Genomic DNA, 17,961 nt, shown 5'->3' with positions numbered 1-17,961 from the left:
CACAGGAAATGTGCCTCACATTTGATTTAAATGGAGTGTGGTGCCAGCATGTTGATAAGCTAACGGGACAATAACCTAATAAAATCTGTTGGAATAGGCTAGTCTTATTTAATTACACTGAACTATTTTATTGATCCTGAATTCTTTTTTTTTTTAATGATTTAGTTTATAACTTTACCTTTTATTATAATTATAATGGTTGCACTTTATTTTACAGTCCTGTTCCCCATGTGCATACTATGTACTTACAGTAATTGCAATAACTGGGTAATAACTGGTACTAACCCTGAACTTACCCCTAAACCTAACCTTAACCCATGTAGTTACCTTATATCACCCAGTACTTTCTTACACTGTAAGTCCACGTAAGTGCATGTACTGTAAAATAAAACTAATTACTTACATCAAAAGATATATAGGTGCAATGTACTTATTGTGTTCATGTTGTATTGCAAAACACTTCTGCTGCTATTGATGTGGGATACGGGTAAGGTTAGGGACAGGTTTGGTGGTATGGTTAGGTTTAAGGGTGAATTAAGGTATAAGGGAAGGGTCAACAGTGTAAGTTTTACAGAAATGAATTACAGCTGTAATTACAATCAATGTAAAAACATGCATGTATACAATAATTGCATTGTATTAAATGATTAATTTAAATGTTACTACATAGTAGATAAAGAAAGTTAATTTAAAGTGGGACCTAATATAATATTCTATATTATTATAATTATGTAATATAATATTAAAATATATAATCCACATTTCGGTCATCTGCCATCTTAAATTCCATTTCAGCTTCTTGTTGTGGCATCTGGCTGCTCACTAGATTTTGAAACAGAGCTACGGTCTTACTTCTGTATCTCCAAGGCCGACTGGGATGGAAATTAGAATAGAATTCGTGGTACTGGAGTTCCTTAATATTTAACGAAAGAATTCCCTTTTTTGTCTGGGATGGAATGATTAATTTTCAGTGAGGAATGGTCTCAGTGTTATACGGAGTCTTCTATTATGCAGGTAATGAGTCTCTCAAAGTGTGAAAAGACAGTAATGAGCACTCCAAGCATTAATGAATTATACTGACTTTACCCATCATGCTCATAGTGAGGCTCTGCCTCCCACCATATACAGGGGGAAGGACACTTGACAGTTTCTCTTCCTCCTCTGTTCTCTTTTAAGTCATTTTGTCTCATCTGCGGTCACAGGGATCATTAATCTCTTTGTCTCCGTATATACCATATGCTGAATCATGGCACAGCAAGAGCACATAAATCAGATAGCCCGACACTCACACCAGAATAAATGTGGCGTTCAGACCATCAAACGCCAGCTCCCTTTACTATCATGCAAACACAGACTAATGGGCAGATAACCACTTGGAAATGTCAAGATTTGAGCAGGAATGGCTAGATGACAAGGATGAAGTCATAAGTCATATCACATCTCCTCCCCGTCGATTGTATTGACACTCTCTAATGAGGAGTGAAGCTGAGAAGATAGAGGAACAGCTCAGTGCTGAGTCTGCTGGTCCAGAATTTTTTCAGCTTAATGACCATTTTCAATGTGCAATTCCTTCATTTTATACCCACTATTTTTTTACACTATTCTACATATGCTACATACCGGTTTCTTGGGTTGGATGGTGGCAAGGGGTCAAGGTTTGTTGGGACATTTGAGACATTTTTGTGGTGCCATCAGCCAATTGCCATTGTCCTGACATTTTCCTGTGGCTCAGGAGAGTTTAGTCACGTGCATTTACACTAATGGATGGCTTTTTCCAGGCATTATAGACCTCCCTGGAACCAAGAGGTTGATGTTTCAGTTGATTCACAGTGATTTACAGTGACATCTAATGGAAGCAGTAACAACTGATCTTGTTCCCTTCGAAACATTTTGCTTTTGAGCTGGAAAAGGGATAGACATAATCCCAATGTATCAATCAAAGCACTTTTACCCACTAGAGCTGGGTAAAGAATTAGCTGGAATGGAGGCACCAATGCTTGATTTAGAAGAGAAGTGTTATCTCACCATTATGTCCCAAAATAAAAGTGAGAAGGATGCGAGAGAGGACTACTCTGCTAGTGCCCATTCCCTTGCTCAAAGAAATCCTTGATGTGAAATGTGCAGAGCTAATATGTTTTTATTCAACCACTCAACAGTAAAAAGAAGAAAAATCTCTGCATCAGAGTATAGTAATACATGCTGTACTGTATCTGAGGATATTACCAGTGTAATGTAGTGGACATGGTTTCATTGTGTATTTCAGGTTGTATCATTCTGTATGAATTTAGGTTACCAATTCATTTCAAGTAGGCTAGTTGTAAATACATTTTTTTTTAAATGTACACAAAAATGTGTAAAATGTTACATGGGCAGAATAACTGATGATGTGGTATCTGTGACACCTTTCTTTTGTATTTGTTTTATTAGCCTAACACCACTGCAGATAGTGTGACTCGACTCTGACATTTCAAGGGTAATCAGTGTAATTAAATACACGCGAAAATAATCCGGTTTAAAAATAATTACGGCTTTTAGGTATGTGCGGAACTGACCTTCAGGTTAATTGCAGATTATGACCACTAATTGAAATAAGCTAATTTATTAGATGAAACCTAATTCTGTGTTTGAATGCATTTAACACATGTATATGTTAATTGTAACTTCATTGAAGCCACAAGGACTTTTGTAGAAATTTATGAATACACTGTAAAAAAAAATCAAAAAGTCAAAAATTTCAAGTGACCGATAACATCTAAATTTTTCAATTAGTCTGACGTATTATTTCTCATTGAGCCAATGTTAACAGACTATTGCAACAAGAATTTCACTTGGGCCAATTGAAAAATTTAGATGTTATCGGTCACTTGAAATTTTTGATTTGGGAGGGTTAGAAATTTTTTACAGTGTAGGACGTTTGTTTGTTTTTTCCTTTTCAGCCATTTACACCATAATAATATCTAAATGAAGACCTACAGGTCAATGTCAAGAATCTTCTGATAAGTATAGACTAAAATCCCAACTGACCCATGTGTGACAAACACCTTGAATAATTTACTGTTGTTGTTACTCGTTCCCCTGTGAATCCTCAGATAGTCTTCTGTCAGCATTCTGTGAAAGTCATGTAGATCACTCAGCTAACTGAAATAATGTTAACACTTTAAATGCCCATGATGACCTCCACATGTAACCACTCATGCAAAAATAAATAAATAATAAATTATTGTTTCGGTTGGTGTGCAGCGATTGTATCTCTGAGTAAGCATACTAATTCCTAACATGCAGAAATTCGGCCTCTCGTAAACATTACCCAGACCTGGTGCTCAGTTCCAGCCAAATCAAACATTCACAAAAAAAAGGTTTTACCCTTGTGGGGACATTTGGTCCCCACAATGTAATATAAACCTGTACACACACACACACACACACACACACACACACACACACAAACAGGCGCACACATCTTTGTGGGGACTCTCCATAGACGTAATGGTTTTTATACTGTACAAACTGTATATTCTGTCCCCTTACACTAACCCAACCCCTAAATCTACCCATCACAGAAAACTTTCTGCATTTTTACATTTTCAAAAAAATATAATTTAGTATGTTTATTAACCCATTTCCCTCGTGGGGATCGCTGGCTGGTCCCCACAATGGAGGTGATCTCATGTTTTACTATCCTTGTGGGGACATTTGGTTCCCACAATGTAATATAAACAAAAACACACACACACACACACACACACATACACACACACATCTATCTATCTATATATCTATATCTATCTATCTATCTATCTATCTATCTATCTATCTATCTATCTATCTATCTATCTATATATATATATGAGAAACAGCTATTGCATTTTAAATTTGCACTGTTTTGATTTGAAATGAGATGTCATGAAACTCATTTTGTCTTGTCTAACTATATGCCACAGCGTTGTCTTATTTTCCTGTTGGAATTCGCACCAGATGTTTAGTTTTAAGTTCCAGTGGCTCTAAAGACATCAAGCTATAGAAATATATAAATAAGACAGATTAGGTGATGTCATGTAGCTCACAGATGTTAGAATGTTTATGCAAAATGCAATTGTTAGAGCTTTCGAGCGGCAATGTAATGCCTTTACTTCATGTGTCATTTTGTCAAGTCACATTTTGAGCTAATGTGTCCTGGAACAACCACTTTGTTCTGCAAATTACGAAGAAAGACAGTCTGTTTACATTCAGATTTCACCTTCCTTAAACCTAGTGTTTTATAGGAATTTGTAGTCAGAGAGGGATTGGTGTTATTGTGTTGCATAAGAGGTTGATTTAAGCTCTATAGCTGCATGAATGATTAGTAGAATATTAATCTTTGATGGATGTTTTATCTTGAGCTGGTTAAGGTCATACAGTATATTTTTATGCATGCAATTTGTTTTGTACATTTTATGCATGATGCTATTCATAAAATCTCTGTACAGACACACTGTTTAAAAATTTAATAAAAAAAAGTTGCTGCCTTTTTAAGTACAATCAACTTGGATGTCTAAGTCATTACAACTTAAATTACATTACTCTGACTTAAAAAATGATTTGAATCTTATATAACATAAAAAAAGTTGAAAATTGCAATGTAGTTAAGCAGTGGTTCTCAAACTTTTTCGGTAATTCCCCACTTTGGACAAGGAGAATTTCCAAGCCCCACCTGCCTCAACATGCTAAAGAAATAAAATGTTCAAATTTATTGAATTAACAAGTAGTATCAGTATAGTAACAAGTTATATCTAAATACAAACTAACTATCTACATCAAATAACAGCAAGTTCAAAAATAAATAAAATAAAAGTGCAGCTGTGTCATAATTTACATGAAATTCAAAAACAGAGAAAATAAAAGTGCAGCTGTGTCATAATTTGCATGAAATTCAAAAATAGAGAAAATAAAAGTGCAGCTGTGTCAAAATTTGTATCAAGTTCAAAAATAGAAAAGCAATAAAATTGCCACTTTGCAATCTGTTAAAAAAGAAAAGAAGATAAATCCATTTGGCAAGACAGGTCTATTTATCCCTGCATTAGTGGCTGCAATGAGCCTGTTTTGCATTGCACAATTTATTTATTGCCCACACTAGCCTGCTACCCATCGGCGCGAAACATAGATATAGCTACACATATATCTATGGGCGAGAAAGTTTGTTTCGCTAATATTAATATGCCTTTATAGTCACACAAACACACACACACACACATGCGCGCGCAGTCACTCTCTAGTGCACGATTCCTGGAGATTGGATCTCATTTGCAGGCGTTAAGGAGCCGCTATCAATATGTGGGAGACTCCTGGAACTTCCGGGACAGTTGGGATGTCTGGATAAAGATATAAAGGCATAAAAAAGAAAAAAAATTCCTCCCGTTTGGCGCGCCCCACCTGTCACGTCTCTATTCCCCACCAGTGGGGCGCGCCCCACACTTTGAGAACCACTTTTAAAGTTAAAGCAATGTAAAAAATAAAAATATATGTAGTCAAAACTTATTGATCATATAATATTTACAGTGTAGCCCTGCCCTAAACTCACATCACTGGTTGAGGTAATGTTGCTGTGGACCTATTGGAATGTCCAAACTGTCTCCATTCATTGTAATTAGATGGAAAAATCAACCAGGTCTGTAGGCTATACGTAATAGTCCATGTCTCTAAAGCCCCTTTCACACAGCGTGATGATCCCGGCAAATTGCCGGGAAATTGCCAGAACGCCTTCTGTGTGAACGCAAACACGACCCGGGATTGATGCCGGTTTGGGGACCTAGTAACATTGCCATGTTCAGTCCCGGGAACGTGCGCTGTGTGAACAAAAGCCGTAATAATGCTGTGTCGTAGTAATGATGCTGAAGTCGGGATCGTTCGCCAGCTGATTCCGGAAAATCACTGGCAGTGTGAATGAACCAAAATCAAACGAACCCGGGTCACTTTATCTGTGAATTTTCCGGATTCTCTGTGTGAAAGGGGCTAAATAGATGTGTTTACATGACGGTTTCCTGTTATTGCCTAATGAGGCCAAGAGTCCACTTCTGCACTCTGTGTAAACATAGTCATTTACTAAGAGGTTATAGTGCAGCTTAAACTTCAACTATAATTTGAGGTTATTTAAACAATCTGTGAACAATGTTGCAATTACAGTCCCTTTTTCATACATTCATTCGATTTTAAATTGGCTGTTCAGCCAGTTGCTTTTGGCCAAACTTATGTTGTTGCATTTTTCATGCACAAGAAAGCTGTCAGAAAGCAGCTTAATTTTAGCCATTTGCATTTCGAGTTTGTTGCTGAAGTTTCTCAACATGAGGACCAAAGACGTGTCAGTTCTGATAAAGCATGTTGTCATTAAGCCGAGCAGCAGGATAAACTGATCAGAGGCAAAGCAGGTACTATATGTCCAAATCACCAGTTTGAAAAACACAGAACAGGGAAAAAAAGAAGTACTTGTGATCCAAAGCATACCACCCTATTTGTGAGACATGGCTGTGTGCTATGCCCCAGGCATGTGTGGCTAATTCTGTCTCCCTTGACTTTAGTGATGTGATTGCTTATTAATGTAATGTGAGCTGTAATGAAGATGAATGCTGCTAATGCAACCAAGGAGTTTTTCAGAACCCAGTAGACGAATGGTATTGACTCTTGACCAACCAAATCATTCCCTAATCCAGTTGTGCATGCTTTTCACTCGCTGAAGACAACTAAAGATGGCTTTCACATGCCCAAAACAAACTAAATCACCATGGTCCTATGGGCAAGATTTCAGTCACTCATTGAATGCTGAGGATTTACTGCTAAGTATGTAATAATGGGACTTCACTCCAGGGTTTTAGTTATTATATTTAGCTAAAACCATAATTTTCATTACTTAAAATAAAAGAAACTCCTACTGAAGTAGAATAAAATCTCAAAAAAGATAAACAAAAAAACTTTATGAAAATTATAAAAAATAAAAAATTATTCAAAATATTAATAAAAGCTAGGCTATAAATGGACATCTTTTTTATATCAAGGTCTGTAATTCTTTCAAGGTTCATCGTTTTTGGAAATAAATACTCTTAAAGCTGTGTCATGTATTTTGTTGGTCTTGTTCATGCTTGCATATCTTTTATTTTGAAATTTGTCTTAGTCTTGTTTTCTGGTTTGTCATGTGACTCCCTTGCCCCTCTTGTGATCATGGCTGTGTCTGAAATCGCATACTCTCTTGAGTAGGTGTTTATTTTGAATAAGCAATTACTTCATGACTGCTAAAAAAGTATGTTTCATATAGTATGAATGTGTGTAGTACAAATGTAATCTGGACGTACTACATTCGCCATGTTGTCATTATCATATGACTTACCAGCGTCAGATATGTCGCTGCGCTGCCATTTATAAACCTCTCCCGCGGCCTCATGGCATAGTAAAGTGTACATTATATGCACACTTCAGAATCTTTTTGTATTTTGTATATAGTTTGTTTCACGCTTTGGATTTTGGATTTTCACCACATTAAATAAACTGCACTTGGGTTCATTACATCATCGTCCTGTTACAAGCTGACTGTATGCCAGGGTCCGAAATTAACTTTTTGGCTCACCTGCCACGTGGACTGGTAGATGAAAAAATCCACCAGCCAAGCATATTTTTTACCGGCCAAAATAATAAACAGCATTTTTTTGTCACATATACATTCATTTCAGTACATTTAATTGAGATAATAAGGTATTATGTTGAATACAAGCATAAAAAATTGTCCAGAGCAAAATTTGAAATGTATAATAATAAAAAAATCTATATATTGATCAAAATGAGAGAAATATATGAAATATTACTATCATTGGGGTGAAATAATTTTTTTGTTTTTTCAGTTTTGTTACCTGACTCATGTGGAAGGGAAGGCAGAACGTACTCGGTTACTTACGTAACCTTGGTTCCCTGAGAGATAAGGGAACGAGTATTGCAAACGCTATGAGAAAACTCCTTTTCTCGAGAAAAGAACGGCCATGGTGTGTAAAGCAGAAGCAGCCTGGCCAGCGGCAGAGTATGCGCGATCCGCGAGTGCTGAAGACGTTCTGCATGGCTAGATGGGTGCGCGGCCTTTGCTCTCCAACTGCCAGCAGTGGGAGGACACAAATGGGTGGCGACCACTTCTTCCAGTGGCGGGAGCTTCACATATCCTTTTTCCTCAGCGCCGTCAACAGATGAGAGCGTTAAGAGGCAGAAGAGCGCGTGCGCGCTGAAAAGGGCGCGCTGAATATTTCATATTTTGGTATGAACATTCACCCGCCACTGTGGCGGATAGCCTTTTGAGATTTACTCGCCAAACGGAAAATCTACCCGCATTTGGCGCTTGGCAGGTGTTAATTTCGGACCCTGCTGTATGCACTTTAGTCTTATGGTGATTCTAGATGGGTCATAACAATAATCGATAGTTTTATTTGCACATGGTCTGTGCTGCTGCAGTGATAAACCATCAACAAAATGGCCCTGTTTGTCCCTTCATGTCCCCACATGGCGATGCATTGTGTGCTTTTTTTATCTTTTTTATTTAAACCAATCAGTGTCAAGATGCAGCCCATATAGATTAGCCTGGATGCCAGCCGAACTTAGCCCCGCCCACAATTTTTTTAGGTCGGGAAGTTCGGTCTGGACTTGATCCGTTGAGGAGCTATTATGCCCGAACAAAAGTTGTTCGGACCAATCAAATTGTTAGGGCGGGCTTTATACGATGATGGACAGATGATCAACAGTAACATAATCATCTACGTCACCAAAGAGCGCTTGGGTTGAATTCGTTTACAACAAAGATGACTGCCGCTGGAGAATTGAGATTTCACGAGTTCACACTTACAAATAAGTCAGATAGAATAAATGCATATTTGGCGTGCTGTCCGAGGAGAGGCTCCGGGCTCGGTATTCGGCCCGAACCCAAAGTACTCCCCCCGTATTCCAGGCTGTGGAAGAACAAGCCGAGAGTGAGTGGAGGGATGCTGAAAAACTGTCAAGGAATGTTAGGTGAGTTGACAGAGTGAATAAATATATGCTTCCTCTCATGCTGATAGGGTAGACATGGTAATTGTTTGATGACAAGTTGATTGGATTGATAATTTGAACGTGCTCCTCCTGAACTTTGTTTATAAAACATCATGTGTAGATTCCGCCATCACGTCTGTTATAGAAGATATCGACCGCGATCAAGGCATTTGTCGATCGGAAACATGAATGAAAGCATACGTCACTTAATCAGTTGCTCTGATTGGTTGTAGGTCTATCCAATTGAGTGCAGAGGCATTTTCTTTCCTGGTTCGGTGGAAACACGCCCCATAATCACAGCCCAATGGAGCAGTATCAGACTCACATTCTGACTAGAATCTGAGTATGACGACGTCAGGCTATAGATGATGACGACAGGACGCAAGTGCATCATGTAAAGTTCTTTAGTGCGCTCGCATAATTGAAATGTGAAACCAAACCAAAACTAACCGAATGTATACAATGTATCAAAAGATGAACTTTGGTTCGGACCTTGGTGCGGATTTTCAGGTGTGAAAACGCCCTGAGTGAGCACAAAGCAGGACCAGAGACAGAGAGGGTCGAAGAAAGCAGCGGAGCTTAAGTAGCGTTTTCTCAGAGTTCACTGTGTAGCCTGCTCCCTGAATCATCGCGCTTATTCATTTGTGGATGTTAACTGAATCTGTAAGTCAGCTACACTGTTTATTTCTGAATATTATATTTTATTCTGGTGCACTTAACGTTATCGCTACTGTGTAATAGTAGCCTATGCTATTCCCCAACTAAACATATCCTATTCAATGTATTCACAGTCTCTTTCATGGCCATCATTAGTAGTAGCCTATTTACAAACTGTTTGCTCAAGCGTAGCGTTTTCTCTGAGTTCACCGTGTAGCCTGCTCCATCAATCGTGTAGTTCAATTTTCCATATTTATTGTATGTCATTATGTCAGTATCAGTATTTGCTTTCTACCATGCACATATAAAAATGTCACTGAACTTTTGCTGTGTAATTGTAACAATGAGCACTCAAACACACTGAACCAACAATTACTAAAAACACACACAAAAACTGATTTTGCACGGGCACTTTGCACTAGTATTTAAAAAGTCCCAGCTAGGGTTGGGCCAATAGACGATACCATCGTCCATCGCGATGGATGACAGACATCACAATGTTTAGCCGGTGTTGTATCGCGATTCAGTTTCTGAATTCAGAATTCATCAGTTTCTCCCGAAATACATGAAAGTAAGTGGCCAGTGAACTGGGAGAAGAATAGAGTAAACTTCATATACTTACACTGTGTATCTGATATGAATAAAACATGTCGGTAAAAATAATTAAATGGATTGTTATTGCTGCTTCCATAGACACCAACCATTGTGTATTTTACAAACTATAAATGTATTGTTTTGATATAAATTACATGTATTTAAATGTCTGAAACCTAAAATAAACATTATGTGGTTAAAAAACACTGAATAGTTGTGATATGACAAGCGCTGAGCGCGTCCGTCTTTGGCTCAACGCCAGCCATAGCGCGAAAGCACAGTTTGAATCTGGCAGTTTTGTCACGTCACTGTACATTCCCTCATTAGTGGTCAGCTGCTGCAGAGCGTGCCAAATTCGAAATTGCTGATGAGATGTAGAGGAAAATATCTAGTGGAAAATGAGAATGTTACGTTACCCCCCTGTTATCGTCCATCGCGATGTTTCACTGTAGACATCGTCTGATGCCAAACTGTAGACATCGCCCAACCCTAGTCACAGCTTCATCAGGGTTGTCCTGATTTGTATTCACATTATTTGTGGTATTTGTAAATGCAATTAAAGACTTTATCCTGTTACTGGCTTGACATTTTACTCTAATGATTATATTCATTCACGGACACATGCATTTACATTTGACATATTCATGTCACTGAAAGAATTTCCAACTTTTACAGCTGTATTCATTGGGCTGTGCAGTACATTGCAGCCAACCAAGCATATGCAAAAAGCAAGGCTTGACTTTATGGAACATTGAGATTTATCAGAGAAGAAATGCACTGTTACTTGGCACAGTCCAACAGTGACCCATTATTTTTGTGTGATTTGAAGTGTGACTGAAAGTGTAGCAGGTTTCCCAGTCAAGAAACAGTAAATGTAGATATACTAAAATTCCTGAACATTGTAATGCAATGAAAGAGCCTTTATGTCTGCAAGACTGGATAAGAAGGATGTGGAGGAGGCCTTTGGATGGCATTCAGTGTCATTTTACTTCAGTAGAAACCTAGAATAAAAACTAGCAAGAAGAAGTCAATCTTAGCAGTTGTCCAGGGCTTACAATAGGCTTTTGAAATCAATGCATGACACTGCCTTGCTGCCTACTGCCTACCTCCTACATAAGCAGCAATTGATTTCAATAGTGCTAACTGTTAACATGTTGCTAAGGTAATGGCACAACACTATAATAATATAATAAGCATAAAATATGATATTTTTAATTACAATGAACGTTTCATCAATATATTTTTTATATTGTGCTGCGTAGTTCTCAAGAACCACAAAGTATTTTAAATGGCTGCATCCGAAAGCTTAAAAATGCTGCTTTCTGAGGATGCATTCCAAGGTAGGAATCCAATGTTAGCTTCACTTCCTGACTCCCGAGATACCTTCATCTGATCGATTTTTGAAGGCAGCATAGATGTATCCTTTGCTGCTTTTGATGTCCCACTATCCTGTGAGCTCCATTCTGTGACATTTGAGCTAAAAAAATAAAGATGACATCTGAATGTTGCATGTGAGCTTGTGTGTAATGTATGCATGTATTTTGCCAACATTTATTTACTTGGTTATCATCAAAGCTCTCTCTATTTTGTTGCATTAAACCATTATGTTGCCTCAGAAGTATGTCTCAAATCAGTTTTGTGAGGTACCTTTGTGTCGTTGTCTGATAGGGCAGCGAGGCAACAAGTCAGCTGCCTATAAGCTTTCAGATGCAGCCGATGTCTGTCTTTAAAGGGGTGGTTGATTATGATTTCACTTTTCAAACTTTAGTTAGTGTGTAATGTTGCTGTTTGAGCATAAACAACATCTGCAAAGTTACAACGCTCAAAGTTCAAAGCAAAGGGAGATATTTGCTTTTAAAGAAATTCCTTTTTAAGGACTACAACAAATGGCTGGTAGGGACTACATGACATTCCTCCCGGGTTAGTGACATCACCAACCCTAGAATTTACATAAACCCCGCCCCCACCCCGTGAACGCGATTTATAGATTGTCATGACAGAATATGGTAATCAATGACTAGAAAATAACTACACATAAGCTACATAAATTCATCAACTAACCATACAGAAATGTCCCGTTGCTTCTACATTTTGTCACTTCTTCTTGAGTCTCTCCATAATTGTCTGACTCCGATTTGAACATAAAAGGCTAAACGTTTTTGAAATTTTCAGTGCATGTCGGTGTGAGGTAAAAGGACATGAGCTCTTGAAGCTCCGCCCCCTGTGCTGGGACCAGCAGCTCATTTGCATTTAAAGGAACAGACACAAAATGGTGCGTTTTTGCTCACCCTCAAAAAGTGACAATTTTAACATGCTATATAAAAATATCTTTGGGGTATTTTGAGCTAAAACTTCACATACACACTCTGGGGACATCAAAGACTTATTTTACATATTGTGAAAACGGCATTATACCACCCCTTTAATGTAATTCTGGCATGCACTGGATGCACATTATTCTTTGTCCTTCGTCATTTTCTGTGATGTAAATGTAGGTTTTGAAACTAGAAGTAACGAAAGGCCTCACTGATTGAACCACTTGCTCCCTGAAACTGCAAACTATGTAACTCTGGCGCACATACTAACAAAAGGCTGTAATACATTTTCATAAATTACTCTATGAATAATGCTTTGATATTATAAGGCTTCACAGATAAATAACTGATTGTCTGGAGTGCCCATCTTCCCTGCACAGTACAATATGGCTCCTATTCTTCAGCATGATAGGCTAAAAGCCCATTTGTCTATTTACATAGATTTGTGACACTGTGGTTAATGATTTCATTCAACTCAATACTTTTCTCCACAGCGCATATTCTCTATGGGGCACACAAAGCCTATGTTCCCTTAGCATGAGTGTTATTTATAAGGATTGGATGTGTTAGAGAAAGAACATGATGTTATTCTTGAATTTTAAATGGAAAACTTAATGAATTAATAAATCCTGGCTGCTAAACCCAGTGCTGGCGAACAGAATAGGACAATGAGGTGGAGACAGCAATTGGAGCAGTCTCTCTGTTTATAAGCTGATAAGTCATGGACTGATGATTCCATTCCTTAATTGTGAAGAAAACTCATTTTAGCCTCTGGCTGAAGAGGTGGGTTATTAATTGATCTTGTAATTAAAATAACATGTTATACTTGTTGGGAGGATAAAGGTGCAAGACTATATAAATCATCCCTTCCTCCAAAGCATCTTTGTTACATGTGATAAATTAATTATTGTTGGACTGGAGATGTGCCAGTTAGTCATCCTGTACATCCACCCGACACCAACATCAGTGAACTTTAAAGTCAGACATGCTGTGATGTTATAAAACCTATTAAGAGGAAAAATAATAAAGTGGATTACCATGCAGTTTCAGTTAACCCATTAACCTCTGGCTCCAGTGTGATAATACAAAATCCTATTTCACTTTAGGTTTGTTTTCCCCTTGAAAGACCAGGTTATACCAAGCCAAGATTTATCCCAACAATAGAAATAGTATTCAATAGCAGTCTATTTTGAATTAGTCAACCTGCTTTTTTGTACATGTCAAATCTGTGCATGAAAGAAAAATCACAAAGGCGCTTAACCCTAGGGAACCTTGTTTGGCATATATTGATGTATTCACTGATTTGTGAGGTGCTGTGTTCACAGGTATTCTCAAACATAATCTCTACCTTGTCATTTTAATTTGCGTTTGTGATCAAGCCGCAACTGGCAAATTTGTCAAACAGTAAGCCCCGCAGCATTCATTTTTCATGCCAACTTTGCTATTTTCAGACCCTCCCATCTGGTACAAGCTTAGAAACTCACCAATGATTTACAGTTGCAATCTTTTGTTATGAAGCCTGTAAATGACTAGGATTGTAGGGCTTTTGTGTTTTTTACACCGTGATTTTACATTAGCGAATGCTGGTATGTGATTGGTATAATGAGAGCTCATTAAAAGACTAATGTAATTGTATCTTGGAAGCTGTGAATAGCTGAATAGCTGTGAGAAGCAGATTCTTGTTATTAAAAACAGAAAATGGTTTTTATTCACAATTAGTCAAATGAGAATTTTGTCATTTGGCATAAGTTCTGAATTTATTTACTTATTTATTTTTGACCAAATGTAGTTTGTTTGTTTGTTAGTTTTCCCCCCAAAATGTATTCAGTAACTCGCTAAAACATTCACTTCTTTTTTACTTATAAAATATATTTTTGATGTTTGAAATTAGATGACTTGCATGAATTCTGTCCCTCCGGACCCTTTATCACTGCAGTATATGTGCTCAAACGATTTTAATTAATATGAAAAGTTGTGGTTGCAGTTGTGGCTAATGCTTTGTTTTCCTCCCTGGGTAGTTCTTGCTAATGCAGCTTTATAATGAACTGGATCATCCCTCAGTGAGGACAGATGCAGTGGTTTGTTAGATACGAGAAGTTAGCTGTGTGGATATATATCAGAGCCAGCTTCTCTTGTGCTATTAGGCAGCCTGCCAAGGCATGCCAATAGCTTACAATACAGCGAAAATCTCAGTGATGAATGACACAGACAGATACATACCATATCTCACCCTCAGCAGATTTCAGCCGCTCTCAAATCTCTGTTTTTATGTGCAAAACACATAAGCTGAATTAACTTGAAATCCACTTGTGTAACCTCCAATATGGAGGTGTTTTTGCAGATTTGAAGCATGTACACACATAACAGACGCATAGATGTTTCTAGTAAAAGCACTCTTGGATTCTCTCGCGTTGGCTCTATATGCAGAGAATTTTCTTATTCTGCCTCTGAATGCCGTATTATAGCATCCAAATCCATTTACAGTAAGCTCACACTGATTAACGGGCCAGAGAAGGTGTGAAATATTGCCGACTACATCCCAACTGAAATGTCAGGTAGTGTGGCAAATGTTTGAAGTGAACAGAGCTAGATATTCTGTTTTCTGTTAAAAAATGAACTTGCCATCTCAAATCCAAATACTTTCATACCACCTGACTGACACTGATTTGTGCCAAAATGATTTTCTCTGCAGAGACTGGCGGTTCTAAATATGCGTTTGCATAATGAATTGCTTTTGACACCTGATGCCAAGTTACTACATGTATATGTGTATATGTAACTTGGTATATAAAAACTCTATATCATGTGCCCAGTTTTCACTATCTAACACCCATTCCTTCCTCTTCTTTTCTTTGAATATCATGTTTCACTCAGACATACTGTACAGGTACATCAGATTACGGGAGTAAAATGGGTTGCGAACAACATTTTTATTTTAAATTATCTGTATTCTCAGCCTTGTCCTTTGGGCTCAGAAGTCATTTGTCCTCGGCTTTGTCATCAGCAATGTGTTCCTTTAATCTCTTATTTTATCTTATCCTTATATTTTATGCTAGCGTGCTTCTGTGATGCTCAAGTTATGTAATGCTCCCTAGGCATTTTCATGGGCTGATGCCTGTACTGTAAATGCATGATCCAGCCAAAGCACAAGATTCATCCATTGCCACTTTTTTTTTGGATCAGACAGACTTCTCTTCCAATATATGCCAAAAAATCTGCATTCAAGCAGTGTTGATGTGTCACATTGCTATTTTCATTCCTTCCCAGGAGATTGTGGAATGAAGAAATGATGAGCATCACAGTATCACAGAACAAAATATCTCAATGCAGTGATTATAGTGATGGATATCCATATTCTTTATACACAGTTCTCACAGCCATGAAAACTTGGATATTTGAACATTTTTATTTCTTGGCCTGAGTTAAAAAAAAAAAAATTACATTTATTTAGTGAATATTATTTAGCCTAATTTAAGTGATTGATAACTAATATACAAATAGGAATCCCTGTTAAAAATTCATTATCTAAAATGAGTTAATTTTGTGACTAATATTTCTCCCGCACACTGAGTCATCATCCATAAAAATAGTGAGTTCCCCTTCATCAGTTCACTATGACGTGAGTCAGAAGTGATTCTGACGAATGGGGAAAGCTTGCGAGAGCCTATCTACTTTGAGTGAAACTAAACGAGCCAATGCACATTGGCATGCGATAATTGCACCAGCTGCCGTGCACCGTGGCACAAGCATATAATGAGCAGCAGGTGCCTCGCATCCTTGTCTTTTGCTTCAGAGCCAGACGGTGTATGCTGTTCTTATCTCCTGCAAAGATTTTCTGAGTGTCTTCGAGTCTCTGCCAAGAAGAATCCCTGGTTCGTGGTGTTGGTGTGACGGCGCTGACAGCGAGGGTCGCGATCTCTCTGCGTCTTCTCTCTCAGCATAAACAGCTGTTTTCACAGCTTTGTCAGTTCGGTGGGCATGACGATAGAGAGTGAGTGCTCACACTGGGTTGCATTCCTGGTGTGTAGTCACGGCTATCTACCTGTGTGTTTCAGCACCTCAGAGCACTTCTGAAAGAGCTAACACGAGCCTGTGGAGAAGCTGCCTCCACCCTGCATACCATGGCGCTCCTGCAGGTCTACCAGGCCAAGGCACTCAAGGAATTACACAAGGGTAGTTCCGACCCATGGGTTATGCAGGAACTGCGTACAGCGACGGACCTCACCCTCCGGGCGACGAAAGTCACTGCATGCTCCCTGGGTCAGGTGATGTCCACATTAGTGGTCCAGGAGTGACACCTTTGGCTGAACCTGGCAGACATGCGTGAGCCCGACAAAGTGTGGCTCCTCAACGCCCCGTCTGCCAGGCCAGCCTCTTCGGCGGCGCTGTGGAAAACTTTGCCCAACAGTTTTCTGCAGCACAGAAGCAGACAGAGGCAATTAAGCACATCCTGCCTCGGCGACCAGCTGCTGCTTCCACCCAGTTGTCGGTGGCGCCTCCGTCTGCTCGTCGCCGAGGACTGGTTAATAACCTTGGTGACCTGCGGATCACAGTGAGAGGTAACCCGGGCCCCTCACAAATGTCGGTCGCTGCATCAGAGGGTGAGCTAATGTCCACCCAGACAGCAGGTGGCCAGTCGCAAGAGGAGCGCCCAGCCTGTCCAGGCCCCCACTAAATCAGGCGGCAAATGTAAGGGCAAGTGGCCCTGAGACGGGCGACCCAGCGATGGCGACCCAACCGTCAAGTTGGTCTACGCTCACGCCGCATGTCGCAACTCGCCCGCCATCTCCTATGGAGTCAGAAGCATCTGAGGTTGCTTCGTGCAATTCGCATCCCTGGCATGCTCAATCGTGCAGCCGACAAGCTCTCACGACAGCCTACACTTCCGGGAGAGTGGTGTCTCCATCCCCAGGTGGTCCAGCTGATATGGGACTTCTTCGGAGCCACTCGGATAGATCTGGTTGCCTCTCCAGACTCGACCCATTGCCAACTGTTTTATTTCCTGACCGAAGGGACCCTCGGCACGGGGCCTACACAAGTATGCGTGCCTTGCCCGTTTGGGTTGCCAGCAAATGTTGCTTCCTCCTGGGCGCTGGCTCGAGGCACCTCGCTGACAGATATATGTAGAGCTGCGGGCTGGACGACACCTAACACGTTCGCTAGATTCTATAGCCTCCATGTAGAGCCGGTATATTCCCATATGCGCCAGTAGCGCGAGGGACCCGTTCTTAGTGTCGGCTTGCAATGCAGAAATGGCTAACCCAGTGAGTTCCTCCGTCACCCCTGCGGCAGTCAGACGTTGCGGAGCGTCTGACGCCAGGCCTACACTTGTATGCATTGTGGAACCTGTGTAAGGTTGGGTGTCCAT

The 17,961-nt window shown here is 39.5% G+C and overlaps 1 protein-coding gene across 1 annotated transcript in view; it reads left to right on the top strand.

Moving 5' to 3' along the window:
• negr1 (neuronal growth regulator 1) overlaps positions 1 to 17,961 on the top strand; it is a 132,091-nt gene that overhangs the window by 47,863 nt on the left and 66,267 nt on the right. The window lies entirely within an intron of this gene.

The sequence above is a fragment of the Abramis brama genome (genome assembly GCF_963993115.1).
Source record: "Abramis brama genome assembly, chromosome: 11".
Taxonomy (NCBI): domain Eukaryota; kingdom Metazoa; phylum Chordata; class Actinopteri; order Cypriniformes; family Leuciscidae; genus Abramis; species Abramis brama.
This window is presented reverse-complemented; position numbering and strand designations above follow the sequence as displayed.